We start from the raw sequence: 19,195 nt of genomic DNA, 5'->3' as shown, positions 1-19,195 counted from the left end.
AAAAATAAGTCGTTATGTGTTTGGATAAAAGTGCTGAAATTAATAATATGGAGCTAAAAAACTGGGTATACGAAGAGTTTTGTTTTAAAAAAAAGTATTTTAGGGATAGAATAATAAATATTTTGGTTAAACTTAAAGTGCTTATAAGCTGAAATTTGATAAGTTGGGGGAGACCAAGTTATGGCTTTTGGCTTATTTTTGGCTTATACACACTTAACTTATAAGCACTTTTAATTTTACCAAACGCGTAAATAAGCCAAAATACTTATAAGCCAATTTGACCAGCTTATAAGCTTAGCCAAACACCCTCAATATTAGGCCTCCTCAACTTTTTAATTCAAAATGTTGTAAAAAATTAGAAGGTGCTAAAAGACAAAGTTCTTGACAACTAGGATAAAGAATAGACAACTGATGCTTGCTTTAGTAGTTTAGATATTAGAAGCCACATACACCAAAGAGATAACACTACTGATTTGATAAGTGATAACACCATTGATCCGGATAATTGAGAAAATGTAAAAAAAGAATTAAGGAGATAAATATGAAGGAAAATTGATAGGTCCAAATAAATTAAAAGAGTTTCTTGTCCTCTCGAACTCCACTTCATCAACTTACTCTTTTCTAGAACCAAAAAAATAGAAGAATATTTTTTTTTCTAAGCTTCATTCCACTATTCCTTTTTCTAATTGACTGACGAAATTTTTAAAATCAACTTATTTTATATAAAGTATTTTTAAGAAAAAGTATAAAAATTCTTTCGAGAAAAAGCTACTTTTTCTGTTTATTCAAACACGACTTATACGACTTCTGTTTCTAATCAAAAATACTTTTTTCCTTCTAAAAGTTTGGTGAATCGCCTTAATTTTGGGGAAAAAATATTTTTGGCAAACAAAAAAAAAAAATTGCCCAAAAGAAGCTTAGCCAAACATGTTATAATTGTCAAGGGCGGCAATTCCCAAAAGCAGGTAAAACAACCACTTTAAATGTTTCGGAGGCCCATATTTTGATACACCTAATAGGCTATATATAAATTTAAGAAAAAAATCATGTGAAGTGAAAATGTTTGATTTCTTTTTTTAACAAATATAAAGAAGAAGGATTTGCAATCATTATGATTTCTACCAAAGAAATTACATTTGAAATGATTGAGCCCGAATTTCGTAAGAAACGTATGATATATAAGAAAAAACAATTTGATGAGAATGTTGAAAATTAATAGCTCGTTTGGCCAAGCCGCAAAAATCAACTTATTTTGAGAAGTGTTTTTTTTCAAAAGTACTTTTCTCAAAAGTACTTTTGGTGAGAAGTAGTTTGTGTTTTGGCTAATTAGTTTGAAAAGCACTTCTGAGCAGCAATTAGTGTTTGGCCAAGCTTTAAAAAATTGCTGCTAAGTGTATTTTTCTCAAAAGTGCTTCTCAAAAAAGTGATTTTGGAGAGAAGTTACTTTTTTTTGCTTCTCCTCAAAAACACTTTTTTCCCTTTCAAAAGCTTGGCCAAACACCTCAATTTTTTGCCATATGCTATAAATCTCAAAATCTCTCGAAGAGTCTTTAAGAGTGGATTACTTTTTATACATAGTAGGCAATGCTATTTTTTCACTTCAAAATAAATTTGAACAATTCGTAGCATATGAAAATATTTCTGGTTTTCTATTTAGCGGTAAAGTTGAGATCACTAGATGATGAAAATTTAAAAAAATATTGTCGTAATCTTGAATGTTTCTTAAACCACAATAATCAATTTGATATTGATAGTTTAAATTTATTTTCTAAATTAAAAGTGTTAAGGAAAATATAGTACTACAATTAGAAGATAACAATTTAATTGATATACTCTATCAACTATGAAGATTTGATTCTTTTCCAAATACCTATATTTCTTATAGAATTATGTTAATAACTCATGTTACCATTGTTTAAGGGAAAAAAGTTCTTCAAAAGTAAAATTGATAAAATCTTGCCTAAGATCAACAATATCTCATAAGGGGTTAAATGAATTAGCTATATTGTCAATTGAGAAAGACCTATTAGGAGAAATTGATTATAAGAAAATTATTAATAGCTTTGCATCTAAAAAACTAAGAAAACAAACTTTAAATAAAAAATAATTATTTTTTCTTAAAAAAGAAAGGCCCCTCATAAAGTTTAGCTTTAGGCCACAAAATATGTTGGGCTGCCCCAGCTCATTGTTAATCACATAATTGGGTAAAAATTGCACGGGGAAGCTATACCCATTTTTTTAATAAAATTTTAACTTGTACCCACTTTTTAAACAACTTCTGCCCCCTTTCTCCTCCTCCTTCTCCTCCTTCGTTTTCTTCTTCTTTCTTCTGTTGTTGGTGCTGCTATGAAACTTCAGTTCATGAGATGATTGCCATAAGTATGTTTATCAGATTATTTAAAAATAAATTATAAATAATTACGTAAGTTAGTAGACAATAATTTGTAAATATTTCCACGTACGGAAAGTTTAAGGTCACACTTAGTGATTCTTTTTATGATAATTCTGTTCTTTTCACGTTTATTGTTTCCAAAATTTATGATTTAGATATTGTTGGCAATCTGATTATTTATCTAGTATGGTAGAAAGCTTTTTCAAAAACTTCAGCCTATTTAGTGTTGAAGTTTTTATAAATGAACTAAATAACTTCAGCATTTTCTGCTGAAGTTTTTGAAAAAGCTTAATGACAAAGCTAATGAATCCAGGACAAAAAAAACTTCAGCTTATTTAGTGCTGAAGTTTTTATAAATGAACTAAATAACTTCAGCATTTTCTGCTGAAGTTTTTGAAAAAGCTTAATGACAAAGCTAATGAATCCAGGACAAAAAAACTTCAGCTTATTTAGTGCTGAAATTTTTATAAATGAACTAAATAACTTCAGCATCTTCCGTTGAAATTTTTGAAAAAGCTTAATGACAAAACTAATGAATCCAGGACAAAAAAACTTCAGCTTATTTAGTGCAATTACAAACAAAAACTTCAGCAAACAGAGAATAAAACTTCAGCTACTATGCTTAAGTTCAACAATTTCAAACAAAAACTTCAGCAAATAGAGAACAAAACTTCAGCTATGTATTATGCTTAAGTTCAACAATTACAAACAAAAACTTCAGCACACTTGGTTCAACAATTTTTGCTACTTCAGGCCCGTCTACTATAATGCTGAAGTTTTGCGTGATTACCTTTGCTACTTCGACCCCGTATGCTAAAGTTACGCAAAAAAGTGGGTACGCTTGCAATTTTTTTTTACAAAGCAGGCACAAGTTAAAACGTGACCCAAAAAGCGAATATAAATGCAAATGCCCCCATAATTGGCGATACAAAGATCATGTCCGTCATTCAATATTATACTCCTACTACCAAATGTTATACTTCTACTACCAATGAATACTGTATTAACACATACTCCCTCCGTCTCATAATTTGTATCGTGATTTTTTTGTGCACGTCCTTAAAGAAAATAGTTTTTGACTACTTTATCCTTATTAAATATTTTTTTAATTGATGTGTCATCTCTATCAATGAAATTATTCATATTTTTACTAAATGTGAATGCAATTGATTATTAAGGGTAAAAAAGAAAAAAATATAATCAATTTTATCTTAAACTTCTAAAATGACAAATAATTTGAGACAACTATTTTTAGTAACCACGACACACATTATGAGATAGAGGGAGTAATCAGTTTCAAATCTGTCATTAGCTATCGTTCTAAATGTTTGTAATTAACTATAATCATTAGCTGTAATTTTTCAGTGATTTGAAGAAAAATCGGTCCCAAATTAAATGGTGGCACGAGCGGGAAAGAGAAACAAGCGCTCATATATGTTGCTGACGGCATGAGACACGGCTATATATATGCTATCCAAAAATGTTTTAATTAGGGCTTTTAAGTTGATAACACATGTCCAATTCGTCAACTTCTTCTCTTACTTTCTGTAATAATCCCAGCTGTTAAAAGTTTCAGTGCCAATTCATTGTCATTTATATTTCACGTAATATTTAATTTGCTTGTCATTTCTATCTCAAAAACTCTATGCACATACATAAATATTGGAGTAAGAACTTGTTACCCGTAAAATGGTACTGTTGAATTTATACGTGATTTTTAGACAAATAAATTAATTTAATCCTGAAATAATGAAATAATTGAAGAATTATGCAATACTTAGCCTTAGGATGTAGACGAAATAGCAGAAGCAGCAGTTCTGGGAACAGGTCACAACAACAATGAAATCAAAAAGCAAAAAGATAAGATTGTATTAAGCTTTGAATAGAATGTAACATAAGTTTGCTAGAAAATTCGTGTCATTTATAATAATAACCGAGCTCACTATTTATAGCTACGTCTAGGGAAGGAGGCCCTAGGATCGTGCACTCTTTAATGTCAATTATGAGGATCATTGATGAATACGTAACGGTAAACATAAATGCCAAATTTCCTGTAACGGGCAATCGCTCTTAATGCCACAGAATATTATCTGTTAAATGCTACCGGGCGGAGAGTATATATCACATCTTTATGAGCGTTATTCTTTCCGGTGACAAACGGAACAGTTGCCTTCGGTCTTGGCCATCCCTCGTCTTGGATTCCACGTGTCCCTCTTTTGGACAGCCGCGTGTCATAGCATATTTTATCCTATACAGAACTAAGAAGACAATATGAAATTTGACATTTTGCTCCAAGTGATGTAAGTCTAGTTTTTCCAACTGTTAATTATATGGAATAGTCATAATTTTTCCGATTAATTTTTATATTGATCAATAAAAAATGATATAATACAATCATATTTTTATTAAATGCAACAATTTACTAATGGAAATTTGATTTGGAAACTGTAATTAAGGTAATTTTATCGTACCCTCTCAATCAAAGTTCCCAATGTAGAACGAAAAATAACGAGATTGAAGTTGCAGCGTATTGATCTCATCTTCCACTATTCACCAGCCATCTTACTCCAAATAAATTAAGGTAAACAAGAAAAAAACCATGAAGGACAAATTTTTAAACTTTCAAACAGGGCGCCAACTTAAACAAATAGAGAACAAAGGAAGAGAATAAATAAATTTTGTTTTCCCAAGATAGAATTATACCACATTAATCCATGAGGATCAAGTGTGTTGACTCACATTTCACATTAATTAATATCCAACGAAGCTCTGAACAACATAACGTATCAGTTGTGTATAATGTCTAGTCTTAGTTAAATACTACAAGTAATGAGATTTCCCTTTTTCTCTTGCTAATGAGGTCTCTCAATATTGACTAAAAATGTCTAATATATATTACTAAAATCATTTAGGTATATTTCAAGGAAAGTTCTAAGTTGACTTCATTGTCAGTGTTTGTAGATTTGCATTGGCCAAGGTCTCTCAACATTGACATACATTTTTTAAACAAAATACTTGGTATGTCTATTATTATTTCCTTAATTTAAAAATCATTTAAGACTATTTCCTGGAAAGTTCTGAGTTGTCATCCCAAGGGAACTTTACATCTCATCAGCCTTGATTTCTACAGAAACAATTGTTTTTAACCAAAACAGTTTTTTGAATTACAAATGTGGAGTTATAAGGTTTTACAGTGATGAGAAATTATAATAGGCATTTGTGATGTTGCTTCGGCGAACTCCATCTTGAAGTAAAGTTAAAGAAACTATCTTTTTCTTTTTAACTTGAATCACACTATCAAGCTGCTAACTAGCAAGTGTGGATGAAAAGTCAACCACAATCATATTCAAGATTTTAAGTTAGTGGTGAAAAATACATCAAATGTATTAGGATTTTTAAAGGGATTTTTCATTCCTATACACTATTGAAAACTTTATTACCCTAAATGTTCATGTTTAGTAAATTACCCTACCTACACAAATTTTGTTTACAAAATATATACATTCCACCTTAAAAGACTCCCAATCCATTATTAGTGCTTTCAATTAAGGGATTTAGTTACACCCTTTTCCTTTTTTTTCTCCTCTTCTCTTTCCATATTTTTCCTCCGCCTTAAAATACAATAATTTTCCTATATATATATATTGTTTCTGTTTGAGTAATCTTCCTATATACATTGTAGATATGTAATCACTTTTTGAGATGTTCATTTCTTATCTTGTCCAATTTATTAGTGGCAAAGCATAAATGATTCGAATGACAGAAATGAGTATTCATTGAAAAATAAGAGAAACTGAAGAGTAATGCATCCAAGGCGCCAAATCTTATGGATATTTAAATGCTGCTTTAACCTAGAAGCTCACTGTATAAGGGTAAAAACAGATGTAGCAGACATGAAAGTGAGATTACAGGCAGTAAATAGACTATCTCAGTGTGTCCGTCTAAACACAGGCATTAGTAGCCACCATGAAGAGCTGATTCAAAAAGGAAATACTTTCAAAACCTTATGTAGCTCTTCAAATAAAATCATAATGAACTATGGTTTACTATAAAGAATATAAGTCGAGCTTTTAAATATAAGTCATGACTCAAACAGAAACAATATATATAATAAGTCAGATTCCAGATTAATGATATATAACATATCTACACTTTATCTACAACTTTCACACATTATTTCTACCCAATTAAATATAACTACAATAACATACAACTTAAATACAAATTTTATACAATATGTCTTTTCTTCTTTCCTTCTGGTCCTTAAATCAAAGTTTTTTAATGGTTGTTAATGGTGGAATTGCTGCTCTCTTGTGCAAGATACGTGGGGAGGGGGAGGGGGAGGGGATGTGGAGAGAGAAACGTGGGGGAGTGGAAGATATGTTAGAGTAATTTTAGAGCACTAATTATTATCATTAATTCCCTTAAAATGTACGTAAATGGTAATTGAGTATATAAAATGTAATTATAATAAAATTTGAGTAGGGAGAGTAATATAGTTTCATATAGTGTATAGGAATGCAAAAATTCCATTTTGAAATTGTGAGTGTTCAGTTGCCTTTAATCTAGAGTTGTTACTTCCTGAAATTTGATGTTCAGTCAATATATTTGTATGTTATAACTAGTTTTTTTTATATAAAAAGATAGTGTTCATGTCAAAGATAGACATCTACATAGGTGCGGCGATGTGTATATGGCGAAAAGTAACATACAGTTGAAGTTGAAAGTAGCGAATAGTTTAGGTTGAAAGTAAAGAATGCGCATGTATGACATTATAGATCTGCCTCTAAGCTACTCATACATAATTTGGTGGTTTAAAGCAAGGCATTCGATATTAGGTTAGATTATTTCAGGTTATCGATCAGGGGTGGCACCTAAGGTCAATTACTTAAGAACTCTTTCTTTTTTGTTCTATATTTACAACTAATGGAATTATGTCAAAACAAACTAAAAGTATGCCAACCGACGATCCAAATAAAAAATTTATTCACCAACTCTTAAAAACTGTAGCATGATCTGGACGATGGTCCAATTTCTTACACTTAGCTTTGTCTTGCCATTTACGTCTACTTTCCCAACATGCCAGGCTATTGATTTGCTAGAAACAATCTAGTATATGACAATCTAGTATATGACAAGTAAAGAACCAAAATGACAAAGAACTCTTTACTTTTATAATATTGTCATGAAAAGGAAATCTCAGTATATAGTACAAAACACAACTTCCCTCATCATTGAAGTTGGACAAGGACAGATAGAGCAATAAATATTGCTGCACACACTCTTGTTGGATATGCACAGGATTAAAGGCCTGTTATGCATGCAGTCATTGTTGTTCTCAGCGGAAAAGATAATTTGTTGGGAGGTCGAAAATATTAAGAAAAAGACCAAACTCGAAAAAGTGTCTTGTTTCCGTAGCCATTCTTCAGCTAATTAAACCTGACAATTGCAAAAATAAACAGCACTTACCTAAAATTATACTTTGGAAATGTAGTGAAAACAATCAGACGACATGACATCTGTAGCTTTCTTTCACCATAAGCATGTATGAGTGAAAGCATGCTTCTTCAGACAAATGCAAATGGACCTTTATGCCTGCAATTATGTGAGATGTATGCATTGTTAACAAAGTACTACATACAGTAATAGATTGCCAATAAACATAATTATGCATGTCCAAGATAGCGGGGCAAGAGTCCATGATTGTCGATGAGAAGTATTAGGGCCCTCATTCATCCAAACTTAGATATGGAGTGCCACTTTCATCATTTATCTGATCCACTTACCTCACCTCAACTAGCTGCCTTTGAATTTCTCTCTATCACCTGTTAAATCTCTCTTTAGCAGAATCTACACCAAGCAAGCAAAATCTCTCTTTATTAATTTGTTTGTATTTGTGAACTGAGGTATCTGCTGCTATGCTAACTACACAAACTTTGCATACTCTAACCAGCTTATATCCAATCTCCCAAATTAATTCTTGCTCTGTTGACCTTCAAAAGAAACTCCCGATTAGCATCTAAATCAAAATCCTTACTAACCAAAACAACTGCATCTAAAATTCTCCATTCAGGTCCCCATTTCTGACATCTTTTGGTAAGTAAGCCACATGTCTGATACATCAGTCCTTTACTAACTAAACAGAAATTGTTGAAGCTGGTCTTTAGGAGAAATTCCGCCCAACCATATGTAAAACTTCCTCTCATTAGGTTTTACAAGAAAATATATATTCTTTGAAAGCTCCATCTGAAATCTCATAATAACCATCCTACCCTTCTCCAGGGATTAGCAGCTACTTTTTTTAGTAACCAAGAAATCCCAAGGGCCAAGTGGCGCACGGTTCAAAACTCAGTGGATAATGGACCTGCCCCTCTACCTTTCAACACTTAAATACTAAAATTTTGTCTGCAACAAGGATCAAACTCATGATGTGCACCTAATCCACATTTCACGAGCTGCGCTCGAACCAAAGTCCCGAAGTTCTCAAGGGTGAGTTACTGCATTTTTTATCTTCCTCCAAGTGAGATCAATAGTTAAGGTCGGTGTCTCCTTACGAGTTTCTACTATCCCTCCAAGCTTCTATTTCTCCACACCATTGTATAAAAACAACCATGATACAGCCATCAAAAGGCCACTATGGAAGCAAAATGTAGACACCTAGGTGCTGTACTACTCTAGTAGGTATTTAAATCACTTATTTCCTCTGTTTCAGTTGAACCTTTTAAGAAACTATAGAAAGAAGTGAACGTTCAAGGAACCAAAACAATCCGACAAGGAGCTCTTCCAAAGTAATAAATGATATTCTAATATCACCCTGACTCCAGGCATCTATATCACAACTTGAACATGTAGCAAAGGTGATTCAGTTCTTCTCCTGGTTTTATGCAGAATACACACCAGCAATGCAATATCTCCCTCTTTTTATCTTTGTTTCGGCTATAAATGTTAAAATGCTCTCTAAGCAGCTAACCACAAGAAAACGAATATTTAGCCTATTCCAGTATATAATATCCCCATAACTCTTTCTTTAAATCTTACGGGAAAGTCTGATTAATATTCAATTCCAAATGCTGCAGATACTTCAGAATCTTAAAACCCAAACAATTGCATCTCAGATTCTCCATTCAGGTCCTCACTTCCGACGCATATTTTGGTAGGTGGCATCACTTCAAATACATAAGTCCTGGTAATGGGTTGAAGTTGGTCAATAGGAGAAATTTCTCCAACAACATGTCAAACCAGTAGTTGAACTTCTCACAAGGCTTTATGAGAAACTATTGTTGAAAATTCCAGGCAAGCTCTCACAATAGCCTCCTAACACTCTCCAGTGGCGAGCTACTTAAATATGATTTTCACTTTCCCCATATATATGTTAGCCTCAGATGTCTTCCTCCAATTGGAATACAAAAATTCGATCAGTGTGTCGTCAAAATTTTCTATGCTATTTCTATTGAATAGGTCAAAGAAAACCTCTAAACCTATGTTCTCAAACACTGTTGCACAATAACAAACATGGCACTGCCGTAAAATTCCACTATAGAAATGAAATGGAGACACCTAGGCACCTTACTAGTCTAGCAGCTACTTGATACACAAATTTCCTCTGCTTCAGTAAGAGCTGTCAAATTGAGAACATAGCAAAAGAAGATCAACAAGTAAGTAATCAAAACCATATGCATAGCAGATTAGCAGCTCAAGAAATCAATGATCATTTTCATGTCACCTACGGCTACTCCCTCTTACACCTAATACCACTTGAAATAGAATAAGGAGTTGAAGCTAAACTTGGTTTAAATCGCTGAAAAGAAAATCAGTAATTTAACCACTCACCAAAACATGGGGCTACTATTAGATACAGTCCGTAGAAATAATCAAATAACCAAAGCTTGATAGAGTCCCCATTTCCAACTCTCTATCCCAAGCCAAATTATGTTTCCTAAGACCCTGACTTCCTTAATCCCACTCACAAGCAAACACACAATCAGCACTGCAGCATTACTTACAATATCAAATACTACCACATGAAATTGAAACGAAAAAAAAGCTAGAGAAAGATTAACCTCCTATCCTTTATTAGCATGGCCAAGAAATAACTGCCTTGGTCGACCTCCAAAGACAATTTTTTTTTCCTTTCTACTTTAAAAGAAGTTTCAAATTCAGACCTGTATGGACAAGACTTTAATCCTTTAAAGAGCTTTTGACACAAAAATGGGATGATTTACCAGGACGGCCCCGTTTTGCAGATGCACCCGCTTCCTTCGACCGTAGGTGTATGCATACATTTTTTTAATATGTATATATATATTTATGCTAAGTCCAAATCAATTTTGAAAAAAAAAAAATCAACTGTAACAAAGAAGGGGTAGACACATTTGCTACTCCACCCACTCATTTAAAATACTGGTCGGACAAACTACGAATGGAGCTAGGTGTCCGTCAAGGGGTTCAATTGAATCCCCTTGGCCGGAAAATTACATTGCATAATAGGGCAAAAACAACTTTAGTGGCAAAGGGGTTAAAAATTGCTTTATTTCACAGGTTCAAGTCCTAGGATTAATACTCTAGTATCCTCCTACTTTGTCACAAACATAGTTAACAATCATTAGGATCAGCTACATACCATGGATAACAATGAGTTGACGCCATTACCTTTTAAACCATGAATTATAAGAGAAGAGATACAGGGCTGAAAATTATAAAAATTGAACCAGTTTTTCCACATGGGATCAAGAAAAATAGCAAAAGCATTACATAAAATGAACCATAAGTTAAAATGAAATAGTCATAAGCTTTGATCCGACTCAGATTGTTGTTGTTGGGATGATTCAGAGTGGAGGAGAGCTTGTTGTGACTGTGTTTTCTCAAGAAAGGGCTTGAACATTAGCTGCAAATTCAGGTAACCAAATGCAACAGCTCCAATTACCACTAACCCAGATCTCAGTGCTTTCATTTTTGTCGTATCCCTCATTCTTCTTCTACCGCTGCTTTCACTTTTCTTCTTCCCCTGGACAAATATGCTGAATCTTGATTTTGTTTTTTGGTTTTGCTGTTTTCTGAACCCATATTTTACTAATATTACTCAACGACCTAGGGAATGTTAAGAAATAACATTTGAGGCATAGGGGTAGTCTTATATGTAGAACCAACGGTGCCTAACGAGCCGGGTCAGCCCGCTTTCGGACCGGTCCAAACCGGTTGAAATCGGAACCGGACTGGACCGGCCAAAGGGGACCGGGTGGGTTAGGTTAATAGGGTAAGGGGTTGGTCTGTTTACCTTGGGGCAACCAGTTAACCGGTCCGGTCAACAAGATTTACTGTAGAACCGGTTAACCGGCCCGGTCCGGACTAGCCTAGACCGGTATAACGACAACTTTCATTTTTATTTTTTTTAAGTGGGGCCTGACTTTTTCTGACCGTTGACAACGGTCTTCTGGCCCTTGGGGCCGTTGCCCAACGGCAGATTTGCACAAATAGCCCATTTTGGGTCTTTTCTTTAAAAAAAAATTAACACCTTTTGTAATTACCTAATTAGCCCTTTGAAAAATTATAAATACACCCCCCCCCCTCTTCTTCATTTCTTTCCTCATCTCTCATTTCTCAATTATCATTTTCTCATTCTTCACCTAAAGTGCAATTAAGTATTTGGCTCTCATTTTTTTTGGAATTTCATTTATCTTATTATTTAATATTTGAAGTTTGAACTTTGAACAATTGACGTTTCTTCGTGGTAATATTGGAGTTGCGAAATCATCAAGTGTTCAATTTATTGCTGAATTCGGTGCACTCCCTCCAACTCTCTCTTATTTACTATTTTATTTGCATATTTAATTTTTGCTAGTAGTTAATTTTTTACAATATGTTTAATGCTGCAAAAAGAGTTTGTAATAAGGTTACTAATCGGGGAAATGAAAAAAGAGGTAGTACTTTTGCTTCAGCATCTGGTAGTAATTTAAATGACTCTACACATATTCCTGAAATATTACTTGATAATAATATAGATTATGAATAATTACAGGAAAATTTCAGTATAGAAGATAATGAATTAGAAATGGAAGATGAGATACCACTTACACCTAGTAGTGTTGGAGCTCGTAGCAGGGATAGTGGTCGTAGTGCTAGTAGTAAACCACGTGTGGCCCCGACTACTAATCGGAGAAAAAGAAGTAAGGTTTGAAATTTTTTTGACGAAATAGAAAGTACTGATAGAGTTAAATGCAAACTTTGTAATGATACTTTTAAACATAAGACTGGAGGACAATTAAGGGGGGACTGGGACACTTAGTAGACATAAGAAAATTGAGCATCCTATAGAATGAGGCTCTGATGGAGATGAAAGTCAAGCAATTCTAAACTCTACTACTGGAGGACTTATGAAATATAATAAAATGAAGGATCGTGAGGAGTTAGCAAAAATTGCTTTGGGTTGTCTACCTTTTTCTTTTGCTTATTCATCATATCTTATTATGTATATTCAAAGGATTTATAATCCTTTATTTAAAGGTATCACTAGAAGTACTTGTAGATTTGATATCTTTAGACTTCATGGACAATATCAAACATACATACGTTATTTGTTTAGCCACATTCCTTGTAGAGTTTCTCTAACTTCTGATATTGGCGATGCTGTTAATGGAAATGATTATTTGACAATTACATGTCATTGGATAGATGATAATTATTGTATGCAAAAACATATTATCGCTTTTAAATATGGTGAAGATCAGAGTCATACTACTGTGTTTATAAGTACTACTATTTGTGAAGTTATTGAATTTTATAATCTCAAGCAAAAAGTATTGTGTATGTCTTTTGATATTGTTTCTAACAATAATGCCACAATTTCAATATTAAAACTGCATTTGCAACCACCACTTGACGAAATTTTTCATGTTAGGTATGCATGTCATGTTTATAATTTAATTGTTAAAAGTGGCATTGATTTATTTTCAACTGAGATTACTCATGTTAGAAGAGTTGTTGGTGTTATTCAAGGAAATAATAGACAATCTAGAATTAGAGAATTTAAGAATAAGTGTACCGAGCATAACCTTAAGCCCAGATTCATGCCAGACGAAATTGTTACTAGATAGAATTATATATATATATTTTTAAAATGTTGCTACAAATATAGATTCTCAATAACTGAAGTTGCTAATATGCATTGTACTGATCCAAACCGTATGTTAACAACTACTACTTGGGAGGCCATTAATAATGTTGTTAAATTTTTACATAAATTTTATACAACTACTGTTGAGTTTTCTGGAGCATATTACCCTATTGTTACTATGGCTTTAGTACATATAGCTGAAATTTCTTTTCTACTCTTTGAATTTAAGAAGAAAGAAAAATATAGGGATGTTGTTGAAAAAATGCAAGCAAAATTCAAAAAATATTTCTTTCCAATTCCTCCGATTTACTTAATTGGTGCTGTTTTAAATCCTTCTATTAAGATGTCTGATTGTCACCAATTAATGAATGCTTTATATACTTATATGGAGATTGGACCAACTGAAACCCCAGATTTATATACTTGTATGAACAAGCTAAATGAATATTTACAACAATTATATAATTATTATGTGTGTGTGTGTGTGTGTGTGTGTGTGTGTGTGTTTGTATGAACAAGCTAAATGATTCCTTACAATAATTATATAATTATTATGCAAATATAATTAATGTTGTTACTCTTAATGTATGCAATGTTAATCCCACTATACATTATACCACTTCTACTACTGTGGATGATGATGAAGGCCTTGATAGTTTTAATATTTTTTCTACATTTTCTAACATTCAAACCAGTAACAGGAACATTGATGAATTTCAATTCTACTTGCAAAAGCAAAAAGAGCTTCGCACAAAGGAATTTTCATCGTTGGGATGATGGCTTGAGAATGAAAGGCAATTTCCTATTCTTTCCGCTATGGCTCGGGACGTGCTGAATGTGCCAATTTCAACTGTTGCATCAGATAGTGCATTTAGCCAAGCAAGACAACAACTTGAAGACACCCGTCACTCATTGGGAAGCAATGCTTTGGAAGTTTTAGTATGTTTCAGAGATTGGATTAGATCGGAACGAAGAAATCAAGGACGTGAAGATGTTGATAGCTCAGAAGACGAGGAACTTGGAGATATATTAACACATGGTAACCCATCTGAATTTAACACTCCAGAAGAAAGCCAATGAGTTCATATTGATTATGAAGAACTTACTAAGGCAATGCAAATGTGACGACCCGACCAGTCGTCTTAAGAATTAACGCCCCAATCCCCTACTAACCGCTTTCCCCGAGTTTTGCTATTTTGTTTTACCGGGATGTTCAGTTTTGAGTTTCGGAGAGTTTTGGGACATGTAGTCCATAAATGAGAGCTTAATTGTTGGAATATTGACCGTAGTCGGAAAAGTGTGAATACGGCCTCAAAATGGAAATTCGATTGTTCTGTTAGCTCCATTGGGTGATTTCAGGCTTAGGAGTGTGATCGGAATGAGTTTTAGAGGTTCGAATTAGATTAAGGCTTGAATTGGCGAAGTAATATTTTGGCGATTTCCGGTTGATAGGTGAGATTTTGATATAGGGGTCGGAATGAAATTTCGAGAGTTAGAGTAGTTCCGTTGGGTCATTTGGGATGTGTGTGCAAAATTTCAAGACATTCAGACGTGGTTTGGTTGAGTTTTTGATTGAAAGTGAAATTTGGAAGATTTTAGAAAGTTTGGCTTGAATCCGATGTGTTTTGGTTGATTTGATGTTGTTTGAAGTGTTTGAAAGATTGGAACAAGTTTGGATAAGGCTTTAGGATATGTTTGTGCTTTTGGTTGAGGTCCCGGGGGCCTCGGGGTGATTCTGGATGGTTGACGGGGAGGTTTGAGACTTTTAAAGTTGTAGAATTTTTGCTGCTTCTGGTGTTTCCACACCTGCGGATTGGGGATCGCAGGTGCGACACCGTAGGCGCGATAAGGGAGGTCGCAAAAGCAGAAAATACCTGGGAAGGCAGGAACCGCAGATGCTGTTGTGGGACCGCACCTGCGAAGGCGCAGGTGCGGAAGGTTGATCGCAGATGCGATTGGTGGCCCGTTAAGTGATTTCCGCAGAAGCGGATGAAGAACCGCAAATGTGGTACCGCATAAGCGGTTAAAGGACCACAGATGCGAAAATATCTGGGCAGAAAGTATAAATTGTGTCCTTCACAAATTTTGAGCTATTTCACCATTTCTATCTCGGCTTTGGAGCTTTTTGGATGATTTGGAAGAGGGATTTTAAGGGGAATTCGTTGAGGTAAGGAATTTGGACCTAAAACTAGTTCATATGCTATTATTTCACGGAATAGAGCTAGAAATCATGGAAATTAAGGGTTAAAATTGGAGAAACTAGGGCTTAGTATTGGAGACCTTTGAGTGATAATTTGAGGGACAAATTGAGGTCCGATTTTGGAACTTCTGATATGACTGAACTCGTGAGAGTGCGAGGTTTCTGGAAATATAAATTTTACCCGATTCCGAGACGTGGTCCCGAGGGGCGTTTTGTTTATTTTATATAATTCCGCGTATTAGCTTAGAATTTAATTGTAGAATCAGTTACTTGAAGTGTTATTTACATTATGCAATTGAATTGAATAGATTTGGGCCATTTGGAGTCGAGTACTCATGGCAAGAACATGGTCTCGGGTTGATTTTGAGCCGGTTCGAGGTAAGTGGCTTGTCCAACCTTGTGTGGAGGACCTTCCCCTTAGGATTTGTATATTTGGTAATTGAAATGCCTTGTATGTGAGGTGACGAGTGCGTACTTGTGCAAAGTGTTGGAAATCCGGTTTTCTTTAAGTGTTGTTAAACATTGCCCTTCTGTATTTCTTTCTTGATAGATATTCTGGAGTTAGACTGTTAGATATTGAAAGGCTTGTGTATCTGTGAGTTTCCGGGTTTTGGGATAGTGTATTAGATTCTAAGAAGTTGTGTTGTATATGCCGAGCGGCATTCTAAAACTGTTTTTCTTTTGGTTATTCTTGGCTTTTAATTATTATTTCCGCAAGTTTTTGTTTGTTTCCGTATTTGTTAGGCTTACCTAGTCGTGGAGACTAGGTACCATCACGACAGTTCACGGAGGGCGAAATGGGGTCGTGAGAAGTTGGTATCAGAGCTCTAGGTTCATAGGAGTCATGGATCACAAGCCGGTTTATTAGAATCTCGCTGATTGGTACGGAGACATCTGTACTTATCTACGAGAGGCTATGTAACTGTTAGGAAAAATTCCACTTCATTTGATTTCTCTATCGTGCGATATTTTGACATCACAATTCTAAACTTCTGTCTTCTATTCTCTCACAGATGGTGAGGACACGTGCTACCCGAGATGATCAGGCACCCGCGCCCCTACTACAGCCGTCAGAGGCCACGGCCAGGATAGAGCCCGAGGAAGCGCAAGTGGTGCAACCAGAGCACCTACGCGAGCTGACGCTGAGATACCACCAGCAGTTCTAGCCGGAGTCCAGGCACCTAACACGCCTACTACTACTACTACTCCAGTTCTTCAAGAGACTATGACACAGTTCATGAGCATGTACACCACTTTGGCTCAGACATGATTGCTTCCCTTTGCCGCAACCACATCCCAGGCTGGGGAAGGAGCACAGAATCCCGCCGCCTGCACTCCCGAGTAGCGAGTGCATGTTGATCAGGTCCCTGAGATTATTCTTGTACCTCCTGCAGTGCCAGTTCAGACTTCAGCCCGAGGACAGGGCAGCGGCTTCAGAGGATGAGCAGTGGAGACTTGAGAGGTTCAAGAAATATGATCCTCCAATATTGAGTGGATTAGCATTAGATGATGCCTTGGGATTTCTGGAGGAGTGCTACCATATTTTCTGTACCATGGGTATATCAGGATCGAGCGGGGTTTCCTTTACTACTTTCTAGCTTCGAGGAGCCGCCGATGAGTGGTGGCGCACCTATGAGTTAGATAGTCCGGACGAGGCTGATTCACTCACTTAGACAAAGTTTTCAGATCTATTCCTGAGAGAGTTTGTTCATTAGATCCTCAGGGATGCATGACGCGCCGAGTTTGAGCATTTACTCTAGGGTACTATGACTGTCTCAGAGTATGTTGTCCGTTACACTAGCTCGGCTAGACATGTACCAGCCTTGGTTTCTACTGGTTGCGAGAGGGTTCGCTGATTTATTGAGGGGCTTATTCCCAGCATCAGGTCTAGCATGGCTCGTGAGTTGGAGATGGATATTCCTTATTAGTAGGTGGTGAGCATTGCTAGGAGGATTGAGGGTATGCATTCTAGGGCGAGAGAGGAGAGGGAGGCCAAGAGATCTCGAGAGTCAGGCCATTATTCTGGTGCTCGTGCCCCAGTTCTAGGTCGTCATGGTAGGGGTTATATGAGTCACCCTATTTATTCAGCTCTTCCAGCAACCAGTAGTGCTCTAGCTCCTCCTAGGCCTCAGGGGCCTTATTATGCACCACTGGTTTCTGGAATGCCTCCTACGCGGGGTGCTTTTAGAGGTCAGTCCAGCAGACCTGGCCCGAGCAAGTCACATCTACCACGTCTTCCTAGAGCTTGTTTTGAGTATGGTGACACACGCCATATGGTGATGGATTGCCCTAGACTTGGGAGGGGTGCACCTCCACTGACTTCTTAGCCACAGCATGCCCCTCAGAGTTCTCAGGCTATGGTTACAGCTCCAGTTGCTACCCCACCTGCTCAGCCAGCTAGAGGTGGAGGTCGGGGAGGTAGAGGTCATCCTAGAGGGGGAGGCCAGTCCAGATACTATGCCCTTCTTGCCTGTACCGAGGTTGTTGCCTCCGATTCTGTCATCATAGGTATTATACTGGTTTGTCACAAAGATGCATCGATTCTATTCGATCCAGGCTCCACTTACTCTTATGTGTCTTCTTATTTTACTTCGCATTTGAGTGTACCTCGGGATTCTTGAGTTTCCCTGTTTATGTTTCTACTCCTGTAGGAGATTCACTTGTTGTGGACCACATTTATCGGTCGTGTTTGGTTGCTCTTAGTGGTTTTGAGACCAAAGCTGATTTATTGTTACTCAGCATGGTTGATTTTGATATTATCTTGGACATGGACTAGTTGTCACCCCATTATGCTATTCTTGATTGTCATGCCAAAACCGTGACGCTGGCTATGCTAGGTGTACCGCGTGTTGAGTGGAGGGGTACTTTAGATCACACTCCAAGTAGAGTTATTTCTTTTGTTAAAGCTCAGCGTATGGTTGAGAAGGGGTATGCCGCGTATTTAGCTTATGTGAGAGATGTCAGTATTGATACCCCTTCAGTTGATTCAGTCCCAATAGTATGGGATTTTCCCGATGTATTTCCAGTTGATCTTCCAAGCATGTCGCCTGATAGAGATATTGATTTTGGCATTGATTTGTTGCCGGGCACTCAGCCTATTTCTATTCCTCCGTATCGTATGGCTCCTCCTGAGTTGAAGGAGTTGAAGGATCAATTACAGGAGTTGATTGATAAGGGTTTTATTCAGCCCAGTGTATCACCTTGGGGTGTTCCTGTCTTATTTGTGAAGAAAAAAGATGGTTCTATGCGTAGTTGTATTGATTATTGCCAGTTGAACAAGGTTACAGTGAAGAGCCGTTATCCTTTGCCGCGTATTGATGATCTATTTGACCAGCTTCAGGGTGCATGGGTGTTTTCTAAGATTGATTTGCACTCCAGTTACCATCAGTTGAAGATTCGGGAGCCAGATATCCCGAAGACTGCTTTTAGGACTCAGTATGGTCATTACGAGTTCCTTGTTATGTCATTTGGCTGACCAATGCCCCAACAGCCT

General features: G+C 36.0%; 1 long non-coding RNA gene across 1 annotated transcript; it reads left to right on the top strand.

Annotated features, from left to right (window-relative positions):
* Positions 1-8,236: 8,236 nt before the first annotated feature.
* On the top strand, positions 8,237-11,386 carry LOC138877865 (uncharacterized). The gene is made up of 2 exons (XR_011402517.1): positions 8,237-9,249; positions 9,469-11,386. It is a non-coding gene; the product is annotated as an uncharacterized lncRNA (long non-coding RNA).
* The last annotated feature ends 7,809 nt before the right edge of the window (positions 11,387-19,195 follow it).

The sequence above is a fragment of the Nicotiana sylvestris genome, chromosome 1 (assembly GCF_000393655.2).
Source record: "Nicotiana sylvestris chromosome 1, ASM39365v2, whole genome shotgun sequence".
NCBI classification, from domain to species: Eukaryota; Viridiplantae; Streptophyta; class Magnoliopsida; order Solanales; family Solanaceae; genus Nicotiana; species Nicotiana sylvestris.
Note: the sequence above shows the minus strand (reverse complement) of the source record. Positions and strands in the feature narration are given on the sequence as shown.